Source organism: Apis laboriosa, unplaced genomic scaffold (assembly GCF_014066325.1).
Source record: "Apis laboriosa isolate Shangri-la unplaced genomic scaffold, ASM1406632v1 scaffold68_cov148, whole genome shotgun sequence".
Lineage (NCBI taxonomy): Eukaryota > Metazoa > Arthropoda > Insecta > Hymenoptera > Apidae > Apis > Apis laboriosa.
In genome coordinates this window covers 7,075,002-7,093,001 of record NW_025224135.1, presented here as the reverse complement: position 1 = coordinate 7,093,001, position 18,000 = coordinate 7,075,002, and the positions used below count along the sequence as shown (strand labels likewise).

The window sequence follows — 18,000 nt, the reverse complement described above, 5'->3', positions numbered from 1 at the left end:
GCCGATTAAACGCTTTCAGCCGCGACACCATGTAAATTTACAGAGACACACAGATTGTAACATCGAAAACCGAACACGATCGGTTAATACGCTATAGTTCGCACACAGAAACTTTACTATTGCGCAGAAACTTGTTAATCCACTATTTACATTCAATCCTAATTTTTATTCGCCGTTCTAAAAAGTTTCTTCTAAAAATCTTCAGAATAAACGTAAAAATTTTTATCAGAAAGAAATACAAGAAATTTTACTCGGATCCTTAGAACAATTTCGTACATAAATAGGTTGAACTGAATTCGATTTTCGAATTCGGTCGAATTACGAATAATAATAATATAAATAATATAAATAATAATATAAAATATATCGATATGGCGTGTCGTTTAATGCGCGATGACCTTAATTCTCAAAAGCACGCAATCGTGAAAGTGGAAAGACATGGGTGTAGAGGGCAGGTAGATAGATAAAATTTCGTGAACTACCCTTGATGTACGGATCTCATTCACCATGGCGTAGGTCTCTCGAGTCCAGGTATAAATAGAAACAATAACCAATCAATTAAGTGTACTCCTACCTCTGCGTACTGCCTACCTCTTCAAGGACCGAAGAAGGGAATTCCTGCCGAGTGTCTTTGGAAAATAGCCAGTTCGATCCTAACGGTGGTAACAAGAGCACGCGTGCGTGCGTGGGTGTACAGAATGCGAAAATTCTTCTAAAAATAGATTAAGGTGAATATTTGAGAAAAATATTGAGTACGAGATCAAAATATTTTCGATATTATTAATAATTCAATGTCTACTTGTCATAAATAAATATAATATAATATTTATTTACTTTATCGAAAATTATTGATTTATTGGTTAATAGATACACAAATTTAAACGAGTAGCAGTGTATGCTGTGCAGATGTTGATTTCAAGTTTATATTGTTTTTTTTTTTTTTTTCAATAACTAAAGATATATTTTGATACATGATCTTAGTGCGTTCCAAGGATTCCATTATACTTTCTTGTAACGCGATCCTCGAAAATCTGTGTACAAACGGTGCAGTATGCTGGCACAAATCCGGGTGGACGCGTGGTGTGGAATATCTGAATAATACAGTCGCGATATTGTGTTTAAATTGCGGCTGTATCGCAACGTCTGACTTCTATTTGAATATTTGACGCACGTGCCGCGTGTTTTCGTGTCTATATATATATATATATATATATAACAAAATGTGTGGATAGTATAAATCAAATATAGAATGCACTATACATGACCGTTGCAGAGGTTGACTTATGCTCCGTTTGGATGTTTGAATTGCGAATCTTTACGGATCGCCGGATCGCGTAAGTTAAACAAAAATATTCCTCTTGCTAATTCGTATTCGGAATAATAATAAATAATGATCAGACCTCGACCCTGTGTGCTCGTAAAGTAAGCTTGGGTCTTTCTTATATTCCATTAGGCTTATTGAAAAACGTTATTTCGTTAGCGTGAAAAAGTATGACGGCTCTGTAATAGAAGAGAAGTGTAAGATAAGTGGATTACAAAGAATCGAAGAGGAGGTAACGAGTGGGGCCAATTTTCCGATACTTCTAATTGACGTTCGTTTAAATCAATTAAAAAAAAAAAAAAAAAAAAAAAAAGAAGAGGGGGAGAAAAAAGAGCTCTCCGGTAATTGGCTGAACCTTAAAATCTGATTTTAACCGCGCGAAAGTGGATGGAATAAAAATCGCTTCCGACGTTCTAACGAGTTTAATTATACTTTTTCCTATTCTTGTCTCTCCCGAAAAAAATAACTAATATTTATGGACCGATATTCGCAATATCCTCTTCGGCCGCGTTCATCGTCCCTCTTCCACTTTTTTTTTAAACATTATTTTAATCTCGACGAAGTAATCTAATATGAACGAGATATGAAAATATAAGAAAATGTATTGGTGAACGGTAAAAGTATAAAAGTTCAATATTTTTGAAATAAAGAATCTATTTGAAAAAAAAAAAAAAAAAGCAACTTGAAATATTACACGAATATTCCAATCAATTTAAATATTAATTCTCCTATGGTTTAATTTATTTTCCGTTCCGAATTCGTTAAAAATATCTTTTTGATAGATATTACGAAAATTCTTATGTATTATTTCATTCGTGTATTAATACAGATAATATAGAATATATACGATATAATATAATGGTGATGAAAAAAAAAAAATTCACGCCACTCGTGGAACGCGTACGTTTCCCCACGATGAAAATCGTTTTAAATTTAATTCGCTCGAATGTAACCATCGATTCCCTCGCAGATTGTACATATCGAAGGAAATTCTTCAAAGGGAGTTACCATCATACCGGGTCTGAAAGAAAGAAAGAAAAAAAAAAAAAGAACAAACATCAATCGCGAAAAAGTCAATAACGGAACCATTTAAATTACCCTTCTCGAGGAGCAAATCGCATTAAAAACAGAGAAGCTTTGAACGGTCCATTGCCAGTCCATCCTCCCCTCCCTCCACCTCCCCCTCCCCCTACCTTTTCACCATGCTCGAGATAAATTAAAAGCCTCGTATTAGGTGCGAGATCTCGTTGAATGGCAACGAAAGGGAGAGAAAGTGGAGTAGGGCGAAGGCGGATAAGGTGGATAATCGAGGGTATCATCGCGGTGATCGAATTCGATTTGCAACGTACGAGGGTTTGGGAAGCGGGCCAATTGAAAATAGTTCGATTTCAATCTAACCTCATCTCGGGGATGCTCCTGAATAAACACTGACTTTTTTTCCTCGCGCATCGCGAATCAATTCGATGGAATAACCGAGGCGTGTTTAAGGGGAGGGGGATGGCGAATTCGATTCGAGTAGAAAAGGACCACCACTATCCTTGAGCCCGTCATCCATAAGGGAGGGGTTTGCCGGCGCGAAAATTCGAACTGGGCGAAAAATCGAACGAGAAGAAAGGAACGAAGTCAAGGGCCGTCGACTTTTCTATCCGGTTGGATAAAAAGCCGCGCGACAAGCAAACGAGATGGAAACTCGCCGCTTTCTTCTCCACGTACGCCCCGATCGTATTCCGGTTTAGCCGCGAGGAAGGAACCGTTGGAAAATCTTGTTGCTATCGATAATGCATCCACCCGACTTACTTGATGCAAGAATTCCCTCCTTCTCCACGTCACTTCGAGATTTCTCACGCGGTAAACTCACGCGTAATAATCCTGTATTTATTGGACAACCGGTTATCTTCTTATATCTTCTTTTTTTTTTTTTTTAACAACGATCGAATAGAATTCTCCTCTTTTATCGACTCTTTTAGTTACGTTTGTAAGTTACATTTATTCTTAAAATAAGGCAAAAGTTTGTTTGTTCGTCGTCACGATGTTTCATCATTTACTGGAAAAAGATAGAATTGCAATTGAGCAAAATCTAGAAAATAAAGATTCTTGAAATTGTGATGACATAGAAAAAAAAAAAATACATTTTAGAAATTAAAATAACTATTTCATACCAATTCTATTGACACGAAGATTAAACAGAAACGCAAAAAATGTGGTCGTATATCTATATGTATCGACAAATGCAAAAACCAATGCAATAATTCTATATCAAAAAAAAAAAAAAAAAAAAAAAGAAGAAAATGTAAAAACAAACAGAAACAAAAGGACAAAGATACAAAACTATTATGATCGATGTATTGTTGGGTGTCTAGCTCGCGCCATTAGACCGCGTTGTGTTTCGACTCCGACAAATATTTGCCAACGTTGTAACAGGAACATAGTGACATAGAACACTGGTGCGTGTACACAATGGAAAAACTAGACTTCGCGATATAGGGATCGATACCGTGACGGTTATTTATATCACGCTCGTTAATCCGTGGAGCGAATCCGATAATGCGTATAATTCGGGATAGATCGTTGCCAAGGTTGCTCGAATAACCGGCGCAAGATGGACGACGTCGAAAAGCGTGATGTCGTCCAGGTCCAATCTGCCAGGCTGACGGCACGAACATCTGTAACACGGCCGCGTTAGGAAGAGACACGTGAGATATACGGCGGGGTCTCTGTGATTGTCGTGTGCCGTCCCAAAGCGAGGAAAAATCTGTTTTGAACGAAAATGGTTAAAGAGGAAAAATGGAGCGTGCTCGTTGAAAATTTTATCGGTTATCGTGTCAACGCGATACGGTGTCGTGGAATTATCGTCGTTCGGAATATTGGAAAGATGGTAAAATAAAACGATCAGGGAGGAGGTGAACACGTGGAGGTTACGTGTCGTATTTTTCGGGATACGAGTTTATAATGATGAAGATAAGAATTATGCGATTTGTAAATTTTCGTCGGGTGGAAATTTATTTGTGAACGAATATTTAATGCGTGTTATTACTAATAATTTTGTAGAACATGAGGAGATCCGAAGGGGGGTACGAGAGGAATCGTTATTTTCCTATATTTTATTCTATTTATTTGGGACGAAGGGAAAGTTCAGTGGCGTACTGAAAATACATTGCACGTGTCAGAAACGTGTTAACTGATGAACGTGACTGAAACGTGAATGATCATATGAGTTTTGCAAAGAATAAAAGCGTCTACTATCAAAAGAGTTGCTTTTGCACAAAAGCTTTGTAATTTCCGTTTGCTTTACTTCGTCGAAAAGGCGCGAAGCATCACTGTTCAACACGAGATATTCACTAATCACTAGCACTCTTTGGAAACAGAAACTTTTCATGCTTTCCAGACAACAGTGTTGTGTCAAGCAATACTATTGTTCATTGTCGTGCATTTAATGCTTTTATATTTTATTACGTCCTTAATTCTCGTATTTTTTTTTTTTTTTTTTGCGATAACACTTTAATTTCTGTATGCATTGCATTCTAATTGTTTTTATTTGATATATATATATTCAATATATTATAACTTAGAGATATTTTTCTTCTGTGAAAGAATATTATGATTTACAAACATTATTTTTAATGCCACGAACAGCATCGACAAATTCTTAAGTAGATAACGTAGTTGAGAAGTTATGGAGAAAGGAAATGAGAATTAAAAACTTTCCTCAGCTCAAAGCGAAGTCTATCAAACTTGTGTTTAATGAAGTAATTATATATTTTAATTAAAAATCTTCTTGGAAACTCAAAAAAATTCCAATACTACATTAATACTAATTCAATACATCTTATATTCTTATTATAAATTTCTATATATAAATAATTTTACTTCCCAGTGTAATAAAAATATTAACCAGTGTAATAAAAATATTAACCAGTGTAATAAAAATAAAAACTTTTAACGCGTATGCAGTTAAAATAAATGAAAATAAACATATGCGAATACATTCTTTCTATACTCGCTCTTTATAAATATTTTTCTCTAATCTCTTCAGCATACACCATTACCAGTTGCTTATCCTCAAAAAGATGTATGCACACTCGGAATCGCAAGTTAACCTCTCCCCACGACTCGAAAAATTTTCTTTGATCGCCATCACGGTCATGGCCGACGAGTACGACCGCTTGAACATAACCATCTCGCGATTTCTCGCCAGGCGAATAACTAAACAGGGAGAGGAAAAAGCTCTTATTCTTCTCGTTTCCTAATGGTCTTGCGAAACTCCTGCGGCGCATAAGTATGCATTTCTACACCTTATTACACGTATAAAGTATCCGATTTAACGTCGCGCTTTATCCTTCTTTAATTTCCCCCATTCGCTCTATCCTTCTTCTTCTTCCGTAATCTTCTGAGAACCGCCGCTGGCGGCGCCACCGTCTCCTTCTTATTATCCTTCCGCCACGTTTCGTTCGTTCCACGGTTTCGTCCGCTTTTGTTCCACGATAAGGAGCAACGGCTTGCTCCTCCTGACCTCTTTCTTTCCCTTTTCGTGCCGGCAGAAATAATTTAATTCGTATTACGGCCGTTACGGAGAAGGCAAGAAAAGCCGCGCGTTGCCGGCGCGTAGACGTTTCGCATTTGAAATCGAGAGAAAAAGGGGGGATCCCGCGTTAGGTTGGTTACCGGCCCAGCCTCTGCTGCCGCTGCTGGGAGGGATGGGTGGCTCTTTTCACGCGGCGAAGAAATAGCCTGAAAGAAAAGGGAGCTGCGGTTCTTGCCTCGTTATAGACGTTGCGGACTGAGATGTTGAGAGAATTCCTCCTTGATGGAATATGTCGAAAATAGAAGATTTTTGAATGCGGTGGTAGGTTTCGTGGTGGTACATTTCCGTGTATTTGTAAATGTGCCAACCGCAGCGATAAAGTTTTGTTCCACTGCTGCTCTGTATATGGGTTTTGTAGAGGTTGTAAGATACGAAGTCTTCGTTTCCTTTGAGCTAACTTAATTTTCAATTTTTCCTTCCTTTGTTACTATTCCTTTTCTTTTGCTTGCAGTTTAAAAGGGAGGCTCTGACTGAATAGAAAGCTAGCGTCATTGTTTGAAATTTTTATTGTAAAACGTGTTATTGGAGAAAATGAGCACGAGTGCGAGATAGTGCAATTTCAAAAAATACATTTTAAGAATTGAAAAGAAAGAGATATATTAATTTCTTGATACGATTATTTGATTCGTCGTTTAATAGTTATGATAGAAACTACATGTTTACACATAGGAAATATTAATGTGCAAAAATATGCAGAAATATTCAAAATAAACAAGTTTTTATTTAGATTGCATTTCTTTAGTTCTGTTTATGGAAATATGAATATGCACGAACATCTGCAATGTAGTTATGAAACAAGCTACATATAGATTTTATCACTTTTTTATCGGTCATCTGATATTTAAATTTCTTTCAGAAAAAAAAAAGAAAAGTAAAAAATATCTATTTTTATTTTTATTTATTGAATGCCCGATTCTTTTACCTATAATAATTGTCAAGCACTTTATTTCAAATTCAATTCTCCGTGAAATAGCACGGAGTTGTGAAACTAATAACTATATATATAACAGAGTGGAAATACCTTCGCATGACAATAATTGGTTTCGTGATATCCATCGACGAAATTAATAAGAGAATTTGGAACAAGCTGTGTATCTTTTTCAATGACAGCCATCCTTGATAGTAAACCATGGTAATTAATTATCAAGATGCAGTAAAACCGATGTTTTTGCTAGGAAAGGAAAAACGTATCCATGCTTGATTCTTCGTTTGATAACGAGAAATAATCGTGTCAATTATTTATTTAATCGCGAAAAGATGAATCAAAGTTTCTTTTCAATTAATAGTTATCTTTTTCGTATCTTCTTCTATCTTCTTTTATGGTGTGATGATATATTAGGAACTAAAAATTGCTGAATTGAAATTCAATGCATCAAAGAATGGAAAAATTATTTAAAAAAAAGTATAAAATAGTTAAACGAGGATGAAAATGGAAAATGAAAAACGTATCCATGCTTGATTCTTCGTTTGATAACGAGAAATAATCGTATCAATTATTTATTTAATCGCGAAAAAATGAATCAAAATTTCTTTTCAATTAATAGTTATCTTTTTCGTATCTTTTTCTATCTTCTTTTATGGTATTTTTTTTATTTTTTCTTTATATTCATTTCAATCAAGTAATATCAAGGTATGTGTCTACAAATAGTGCTCACTGTGCGATTATGTAATATTACTTTTTTATGCAAATGCACGATTATAAGAAAACTTTGATCGAACAACGTACGGTTGAACGATAATTATTAAAAATTAATCAAAGTTCTACAAATGTTGATGAATCTTGAATAATTAATGATTCTAGGAAAATTACTAGAGAAGGCTGAAGAGAACTTGTGCGCTGCATTATATATATCGTATGTATAATAAAATCAATGTGTTCAACGTGAATAATACATAAAATCACATCCTACAGTTTTCATTCTCAAATGATTAAAAATTCCATATTAAACGCAATTTTAATATCAAGTCGTTTGATTTTTTCCCCTTCTCTATTAACATTCGTTGATCAATCAATCTGAATATGCAAGATAAATTATGAAACTAATGCACGGAGTCTTTATCTTCGTAAAATCTTCGATGTGAGAAATAGAATAGGTTTTTTTAAGTTTAAAAAACATGAAAAATCACCAGAGAAATCTTTCTTTTTAAGTTTATGCTTAATAAATTTATTTTAATGAACAAGTAATATCTTGAAACTTTATTTAAAATTAATTATTCATTTTAAGATTAATTTTTCGAATTTCTCTGATTCGTATTGAATTTTCCAAAAATTTTCCGCATCAATATTTTTGAAACATATATAAATAAAATATTTCATTAAAATCAGTACAATCTTTCTCAGAACTATTCGATTTGTTACGAGTTTCGTAACAATTTGTACAACGAAAAATATTTTCTTCGATATTTTATCGGAACGAAGAGATTCGACTTTAATTCTTCTTTTTTGCCGAAACACTCGGATTCTTCGAATCGTATCTTTTTCTCCGCATAGCAATCTAGTTATAGGAGGCGCGTGTGAAATTTATCGAAGATGGCAAGCTCCAGATGACAAATTAGATTACAACACGAGTCAATGTATTTACGTCAACGTGTCCGGAGAAAATGGCCAAAGTTTTAGCTCGCGCACAATTGCCCATAAAGGCATGCAACCCGCCCAAACTCCCTCGATTTACGAAATTTTTGTCTTTTTTCTCGTGCAGAAATTGTATTGTACAAGATTTAAATTTTTCACTTGACCGTAAGATTTATTCTTTCATCGGGATGGAAAAGATGCAGCACAGTTATAAAATTTGGAAGAAGTTAAAGTTTACGAAAGTTTTAGAACGTAACTTGAAATGTTTCTGAGATCATTTTTGAGTGAGTGAGATTTTTGCAAATGACTTTTTGCAAGTTGTCTGAGATGAGAGATACTTCTATAAACGTGTAACAGGATCGTTTGGATCATCGTCCCTTAAATTTAACGACTTTAAACTTACGACTACGATATATCGTTTCTACCTAACGATTTTAGTGAGGTTGATACAAACTTGGGAGAGAATGCTTGGAAGAGAAAGGGAGAGAAAGGTAGGGAAGAAGGAAAAGGTCTGTTTAAGAGAAGTTGGATTGGACAAGGGATGGTCAAGCCTAAGACAAAAGATCTATTTGGAGGGGTGAACGGCCGGAGTGAGAACACGTGGGTAGAAAGATTGCTGGAAATTTCGGTGATCGCTTAGGCGGAATAAACCGAGCGTATCTGTGAAAAATATTTATGGCATGAGACATCTGGTTGACAGACGTTATACGGATACTTTCCCTTGCACTTTGCCGAAATGATGGTCGTCAAGATTTTATAAAGTTTTGTCGCTTATGAAACCCTTCAAAACCGTTGCTCAATTTTCTCTCCTCTCGATCTCGAGGAGATGTCGAGGATAAATAATCTTAAAAACACGAACGAGCAAAACGATTTGCAATTTATATTCGAATCGATGATCGAATATATGGCATATCAGCTTGGTTATTCTTTTTTCCATGATATAAATAATTTTAATGAAAATTAATTAAGTTTTTTAGTTCATTAATGAAAATATACTTTTTCGTTCATAATATATAATTAATTAAATTCTTTTATATGTTAATAGTAACAAGAATATAATCAACCATTTGCAAATTTAAATATAACAATATTAAATATATTAAACATAACAAATATATAACGATATTCGAGGAAAAAGAATGGTCCCTTTCTTCCAATTCAGGGATACAAACGGCAGCAAGGAAAAACCTGCAATAAGAGTAGAAGTAATTCAAGCGTCCGTGAGGGAAACGTAAACTATGCACCACCGTACGTCTTTAGAATATTAAACATTTTCGGTATAGATCTGCGTGCCTCTGGAACTTGGGTTTAGATTACTCTCGTAAAATTTGTCTCCTCGCTCCCCTTTTGATTTTGCCATATAAACGAATGCTTTTTCCATTCCTTGAAAACAGTTGATTATAAGAGGGGGTGAGGATCCTTGAAAGACCTCGAGTCCTTGCCAGCTCACGTCCAATCAGGCTCGATCGATAATTCTCAGATGGTATTCGTGATAGCGCATTCAATTAATACGGCTGCGAAAGTGGAAGCACTTTGTTATGACTTTGGACAATATCCGCGACTCTCCTATTGCATGTCGTACTATTGTACGGATTCTGGTGGATTATCGGTTGTGGAAGTTGAAGTGGTTGTAATTTAACGGTTCCAAGTCTTGACGATAATTTCTGAGTTCATTTCTGATGGGAATCGGTGATGATAAATTTTAGAGATTGAATTGGAATTCAATGGAATTGATGCTACTTTTTTTTTTTTTTTACGTATTAAAATGTAGAATACAAAAGTGACAAATTTTCGTTTCATTTTTTTCGTAGAATGAAATTGAATTTATCATAATTGGAAAAGCGTTCGAACGAATGTTAATTTCTATGTAATTCGATCAGAGAGTTTCTATGTAATTCGGTAGATAAAACGAACACGTTTGTTAGACCGGCTAATTAGTATTAAATATTTCGGAAATTTTGTAGATATTATCGAAAAGAGTTATCCTCTCTGTTGCTTTCTGTTATAATATTTTATGTTATAATTATTCGAAATATAATCTCTCAAAGGAATTTATCTAAAAATATTTTATAACTTTTTTCTTTATATGTACATTTAATATTAATTTTACATTTTTGTTGAATGTTTGAATATGTAATTTTTATTTAAAGTAGTAATTTCATAGGATATTTTAATTAAAAAAAAAAGCATATAAAAATATTAATTTTATCGTATGAAAAAGGAAAAAGTTATTAAAGCACATAAATGAAAGTGTTCTCTTCCATTAATCATATTATTACATAAAAGGTGGATTAAAATGCAAGAAGTTTCTTATAATATAACGTGTTTAAAATTCACTCTAGCCGTATTAAGATAAAAGATAGCAGTCCTCTATTGTTCTACCTTTAATCCTTATAAACTCTCCTTTTTTACCTTTTGTTGTCTCCTCGTTAACTTGTTAATTTTCTATAATCTATTTAATTTGTTTCATTTTTTAATTCCATCATTTCAAGGATATTAACATTGCTAATTTCATATTAAAAATTTAACATTTTGAGCTAATTACTTATCCTATATTCATTTGAAATTTCTCTATATCGATTGCATTTCTCAAATTTTAAATATTTTGCAAAGAAAATAAAAACGAACGCCTTATTTATTACCGAATACTCGTTCCTTCATCCCGCACAACACAAACGAGAACGCAACATGTAAAATCTGAAAATCCAGATCCCCAAGATTTATCCCTATTAATCTGTGGTAGAACTGGCTAACCTGGCCATCCCAAATAAATCTTCCCCCAACTTCAAGGTAAGAAAAAAGAACTCTCCAATGGGCCTCGATTTTCTTATCTTCTTCTTCTCCTCCTCCTTCTTCTTCTTCTTCTTCTTCTTCGTGCCACGCCAAGGATGGCACAGTTCCGTTTACCTGAAGTTTCTCGATGCCTGTCGTGGTTCCGTTCCAATTCTCAAGACAAACGATCCCCCGCTTTACCACGTCCCCATCTTTATATCGAGCGAATACACCGAATATACCGAGCCGACGTGTCATCGATTTTCAGCGGCGTTCCACGGCGAGCCACACTCGCGGAAAATTTATCGACGATCGCGCCTCCTCGATTCCAACTCGATACAGTGGACACGCATCGGCCACATAACACATATCGATACGCAAACTTTTCCGTTTACCGGAATAGAGACAGAGAGTGAGAGAGAGAATCGAATGTTATGTCGCGGTTTCCGCGAATATTCGACGCGCTAACGTTAAATTGAAAGCGGTCATCTCGAAAAGCGGCTTATTCGGCGCATAACTCGTGAATAGATTTCTGCGGCTGGCCTCCCTTTGTTACCATTAATAGAAAGTTTTTTGTTTCATTGTTTGTCGAGCCGCGCGACACGGTATCGTCCCTTCCACTCTGTGTTCCCACTCTTTCTAATCGGAGGGGGAGGAAAAATCGCTTCCCTTTTGTCCACGTGGGGCGCGTTTGTCTAGTGGGATGGAATCCGCGAACCGCCACCGGAAATCCTCTTCGTCCTCGATGAATTATTTACGCGAATCTAAGCTAAAAATTCTTGTCCCGGGCAAAGGGGGACTCGACTCGTGTTTGCTTATCTTCTTTCGTCGGGGAGGGTTGCTACTTCTCCAGGATTAAATTAGATGTTACGCTTGTATTGGGAGCGGTTGCGGATTCGGTGGATTATTGGAGGAGATTGTTCTCTTCGCAGGTTGTAATTTGGGAAAGGGAGAAGTCGATGAGTTATTCCGTTATTCTTCGAGGCAATGGAGCGTGCGATGTTCCTTGGATTCTTATCGGAGTGGATGGGATTTCTTAAAAAAAAAAAAGTAGCTCGAATTAATATTTTTTATGTTTTATAAAAATGCCAAAATTATTAAATATAGAATTTCTTAATGAAACAGGTTGAATTAATATTTTTCTAACAATTTATATTCGAGTATTCGAATTTGTAATTTAAAGTTTTTCATAGGATATTTTAATAAAAAAAAAAAAAGTATGTAAGAATATTAATTTTATCGTATAAAAAAAAGAAAAAGATTAAACGATGATTAAACGAAAGTGTTCTCTTCCATTAATCATATTATTACATAAAAGTTGGATTAAAATGCAAGAAACTTTCTTATAATGTAACGTTTAATCTGTAATCTTTTCTAATTGGATGCATTAAAAGAGTATAATGTAACACGAAATAACACGATGAAAAATAATGTTTATATTAATTTATTTCAATTTATTCGTCGATTATATATTTAACGATTAACCTCCTCCCTTTTGTCTCTGTTGCAGAACATTTCCTTGGCAAAGTGACGCTCAAGGCGGTCACGGATTTCTCGCTCCTATCTAAATTAAGGGTAAGCGTTCCTCACATTTACATTTATACGTTAAGGTTGTGTTGCCCTCGTCCAATGACCGGTTGGAAAACAACCGGTTCAAATTTGTTCGGGGTAAGTTCGCGGCCTGGCCCGTTTTCACCCCGACGGTTTTCCTACCCTGAAACGATTAAGTCGATAAATTTCAAAGTTTTCCTTCTACTCGATATCCAGCCAGGTATTCGTATTCCTGTTTACTCGCCCTGAGTTTTACTTCTCTCTCCCTTTCTCTCTCTTTCTCTCTCCCTTTCTCTCTCTTTCTCTCTCTTTCTTTCTCTTTACCTCGTCTCTCGTGAAACACGAGCGGCGAGGTTGATTTTCTAAACAGTACAGCGAATTCTTTCTTTCTTACGAAGAAAAAAAAAAATAGATAGAAAAATAGGCAGAGAGGAAGGAAGGTTCATTGTCGGTGATTGTTTGCACAACTTGCAACGAAATTCGTATAGGGAACTAGCGTTGATATTTTTTTACGCCTCCTTCCCCTTTTTCCGGGAATAAGATAATCGAGAATCGCGAGCGTGCATATATGCCGAACAATTTAATCAAAGCTCGATTTAAAATTTTCTACTGGGATTACTATCGCTGTAACGCGAAATGAAACGAAATTTCAGCGAATTTTTTTCTTTGTGTCTTTCGTCGGGCGTATTAAGCAGAAATATTAGCGAACTTTTAATCGATAAACTTGTCTGATATCGATCTTGAATTTGAAGTATCATATCGAAATTTTTATCTTCGTTTGTTCGTTCATTCGGGATCAAAGATAAAAAAAAAAAAAAAGGAAAAGAATTCTAGAACGTGTTAAGTAAACTGAAACACTCGTAGTCTATTTTATCACGTTTCACTGTATTTCTCTGTCATTTCTGATATTAATAATTTAACACGATTTTAACAGCAACGCAAATACCAAAATTAATAACCGTTATAATAACGTGTTGATTATTATTGACGAGATCTCCTCGTCAATCCGATAGCTTTCGTATCAGAAATCAAATATGACGGAACATGCTGAAATGTAACATAATATCCAATCGTGTCATTGATGAATTCAATCGAGATTTGCATACCTCCTCGCGATGCTATAATATCTATTTTATCGATAATAAAAATAATGCATTACCCTCCCCCGTTTCTGTGATTTAACCATAGAAACAATCTTGTACGAAATGTCATTTTTAAAAATAATTTCATCCCGACAAATAATATTTCACGGAGAGGGACAACTCTGGTGGTACGCGTTCTCTGAATATTTCACAGAATCAGAAGTTTCTCATTTGCGCGTGGCTGATAAACCGGAACTCTAATAGCGACGTCGAAAGATCAAAGGATCTCGTGAACATGAAAAAAAAAAACGCAAGTTCTCTCAATCTTTACCTTCTAGCTTTGAAAACTAAGTTTTGCTTCTGGCTGTTCATTATGAAAAGGAAGAAGAAAATACCGCGCTTCCTTAAGATGGGATTTCGATATTCTTTCTTTTTTTTTTTCTTTTTTTCTTTTTTTTTTACGCGGTTAAGGAAAAAATAATAATATTATAAATAAGATTATTAAAGCAATTCGTTAAACTTAAAAATTTATCGTTTCCCTTCGCAAGTGAATAAAGCGAATATCTAAATCCGCGTTGCTATATATATCATTCTACTCTTCAAAAGAGTTAGTCTTAGAGAAATTCAATCTCTTTCGAATTTATTACAACAACGGAACAACAACAAGCTGGGAATAAAAGATTCAGAGGAAGAAAATTCGATAACAGGATCCCCTAATCAGCCAACTAGAGTTTCTGAAATTAATCTCAAGCACGTCAGATACACCTTAAGAAGTATCTTTAACGAGCTTCTGATTAACGTCGCGACGAAACGAGTCGGTAGCTCGTTTCCCGGATGGTTTACACAATCATCCGGCTTATTTGAAAAGTTTACGCAATTTCGTGTCGCGACACGTGGCCTGTAAATATTCAGAAAACTTAGAACTACCGTGACGGGTGCGCCACGAGACAGGGGCGAAACTTGCGTTGCCGCGACACGATTCGATATCGGAAAGAACGTGAAGTGCATACCTGAATTCCCGATTCCGTCCTAACTTTTCCACGAATTCTTTTGTTTATCTAACTCACTTCGCCGTGATTCTTTTCTTCTCTCTCTCTCTCTCTCTCTCTCTCCTTTCCTCTTCCTTTTACACAAATGCAGATCTTATTTCTTCGAGTATCCGCGAGAGTATTCTATTCCATTTGATTTTACGAACACTCTTTGATTCACAGATCGCCTTTATTCCTTTTTGTTTAAAATTTATTTGACTTTTGGCAATTTGGCATTTCAACTTGATTTTTCTTAGATAAAGTAACTTTTTCAAATGGATGAAACGCATAAAGTTTCTCGACAATTGATCAAATTTTGTATTTCGATTCAAAACTTCTTAAATTTCTTCTGCCGATAAATGCTTCGTTTATAAAAGAATTTTCTCTGGCAAAGAAGGGGGGAGAGGAAGAAAAAAAAAAAAAAAAGGTAAAGAAACAAGCGACATAAAACGCGATAAAAAATATATTTTCGCGTGATTAAAGGCTCACAATTTCGATAAGGAATTACATTTCACGATCACAAAGAAGATTGTCGTCGATATAACGATTTCCAATGCAATTTTAACGAGATCGAGAATAATAGGGATGTTCTATTACATCATACGGCAGAAAATACTTGTTATCCTCGACGTTCACCATCCTCTTGAATTCTCACGTATTTGCATTCATAATCGGTTGGAAAAGCGAATGAAAGATAAAAGGAGAAAGATAATGAAGATATCTGCACAAAATTTATTAATCATCTTTCCAGACGATATTCAACAATCCAACATCCAACATAAAAAATTTTGAAAAATTATAATATCTCAGATCTTAATAATATTATGAAATATTCAGAAATTATATAAATTATTTTAATTTAATAAATTTAAAGTATATATATATATATTATTGATCGATTATTAAATTTAAATTTACATTTGCATAATAAAAAAAAAAAGAAGCATAGAAATATTGTTGATAAATTTTCCAAGTGAAAAAATACTTTCTTAATAGTAGTTTTAATACTTTTTACTTTTTTACACATAAATCCACCCCTTTCGACTCAAGAAATCCGCCTCTCATATTTTCTCATGCCTCGAAAGAAAATTACCAAGAACATAATGTCATAGCAAAGGCTTTAAATCCTTGATACTACCGTCAGATAAATGACCTTGCAACCGAAGATTTACGCCAGCAGATCTCATTATCTGGCCCGTTACCATAACGTGCTCATTATCGTTTGTTCGTAATTTTCTACTTTTTTTTTTTTTTTTTTTTTTTTAATGAAAGATTCTCATTACGATTAAAAAGTACGGTAGATCAGTCACTGAATTTTTCTACTTTCATTTCATGTAATATGATCTTTGACAGCAAAGAACAAAGATCTAAACGAATTTTTCTCTAATTACCATTCTTGGAAATTTATGTTGCAAGACTGAAATAAATTACGATGAAATTGAAGAAAATTAATGAAAATGGGGGAAAGTTTGATCCATCAAATAATCTTGTCTTTTTATAAATGTTAAATTTCTACACGCTTGTATTTTATAAGAAAATTTATAATGGTATTCCATCGTTGACCATGGTCAAATATATATTGTAGATCTATAATAAAGGAATGAAAGAAAAGAAAGAATAAGATAAAAAATAATGATCGTTTAATTTAAAAAAGTAAATCACATTCCATTTCTCATTCTCGCGCAGAAACTGCCATTGTCACGTTATCATTTTGATACGTTGAAATTTATTAGTTTCTGGAATTGGATCAGAATTACGAAGCTTGATCCGATAAATTGAAAAGCCAACATCACTGATATTTATAAATCACTCAAAACTTCGCATCCGAGGAATAAATCATACCGATGAAAAACTTCCACGCATTTTAATTCCACATAATTCGACCGTGTTATGAAAGTATCAATTCCTCTTGAATTGAATATTCTTTAATTATATTCAAACAACGCATTTATCAAAACGACCCTGGCAGTTTTATTCGCGTATATCGCATAGTCGCAATAGTTTCAACAAAATGAAAGCAATGAGCTCGATGATTTATAGAAAATTCACTCCTCTTTTTTTTTTTTTTAATCTTCTTACATTCCAAATTTTTCGAAATTGAATTTCTGAAATCAATAATTTTCTTTACTAAAATTCTAAGTATTTATATAAAATAAATAAATATATCGATTTCGTTAAAATTAAAATTTGTTAAATGGATTGTTTAAAAAAGATAATCCTATAATCCCACGTTTCTTTCGATATCGTTCAATTTCTATATTGAGTAACTTTTTTTGTAAATTCAAAAAGAAAACGACGACTCTTTCTTAGACAAGTTATTCTTAGACGAGCTATCCTCCAAGCATTTCAACGAACGATGACAATACATCCTGTCTTTTATTACCTTCTTACAAATACTCTCTTCGTGTATACTGGTTTCGATCGGACAGTTCAAGTCGATCCCCAAGGATATCCTATTAGATGAATAGAGCCGCGTAATCTTAGCAATCCGCTGATAAATACGAGTTTCCTACGGAGCACAGCTGTGTCTTGCTTTGACATCTGTGCACTTTATTATATCGCGGTGTCTATGTGTTCATACGGATAGAGAGATAGGAAGGAGAATTATAACGTCGCGCTTCAATCACGTCAATAACAAAAGCTCGCCACTATTCGTCCGATTAGTTTCGCAAGTTCCTTCGTAATGTGCACAAGTGTCTTGAAGAAATGAAAGATCACGGTGAAACCGGTTGTAAAATGTAAAATTTGTTGCGAAAGAAAATTATTAAATAGTTATATCGTCAGTGAATTCGTTATCTGAAGAATATATTCAATAAAAAAGATCGAATTTTGAAATAGTAATATTCTTTCGAATCGAATGAAGTTTTTTTTTTCGTAATTTTCCAAAAGATTAGTGATTAGTATTATATATAGTGTATTTCGTTTTATGTCTTCGTATGTCACAAGTAGATGTTGAAGAAAGAGAAAAAGAAAAAAGGAAGAATTTGTGGTATAATCTTCGTATCATCTATTCGACAACAGTTGCATTTTGTTTGTATTTTACAACCTCATTATGATGTTCCCCCGATGCATAATTACGGCAACGAAATATG

At 34.4% G+C, this 18,000-nt stretch overlaps 1 protein-coding gene across 8 annotated transcripts in view; it reads left to right on the top strand.

The window, feature by feature from the left end:
• The window catches only part of LOC122718682 (leucine-rich repeat-containing protein 24-like), a 290,335-nt gene that overhangs the window by 247,145 nt on the left and 25,190 nt on the right, over positions 1-18,000 (top strand). For all 8 annotated transcript variants that reach the window (XM_043943933.1, XM_043943931.1, XM_043943928.1 and 5 more), the window contains one exon: positions 12,758-12,822. The gene's annotated coding sequence lies outside the window, so the exon portion shown is untranslated. The remainder of the gene's footprint in view (positions 1-12,757; positions 12,823-18,000) is intronic.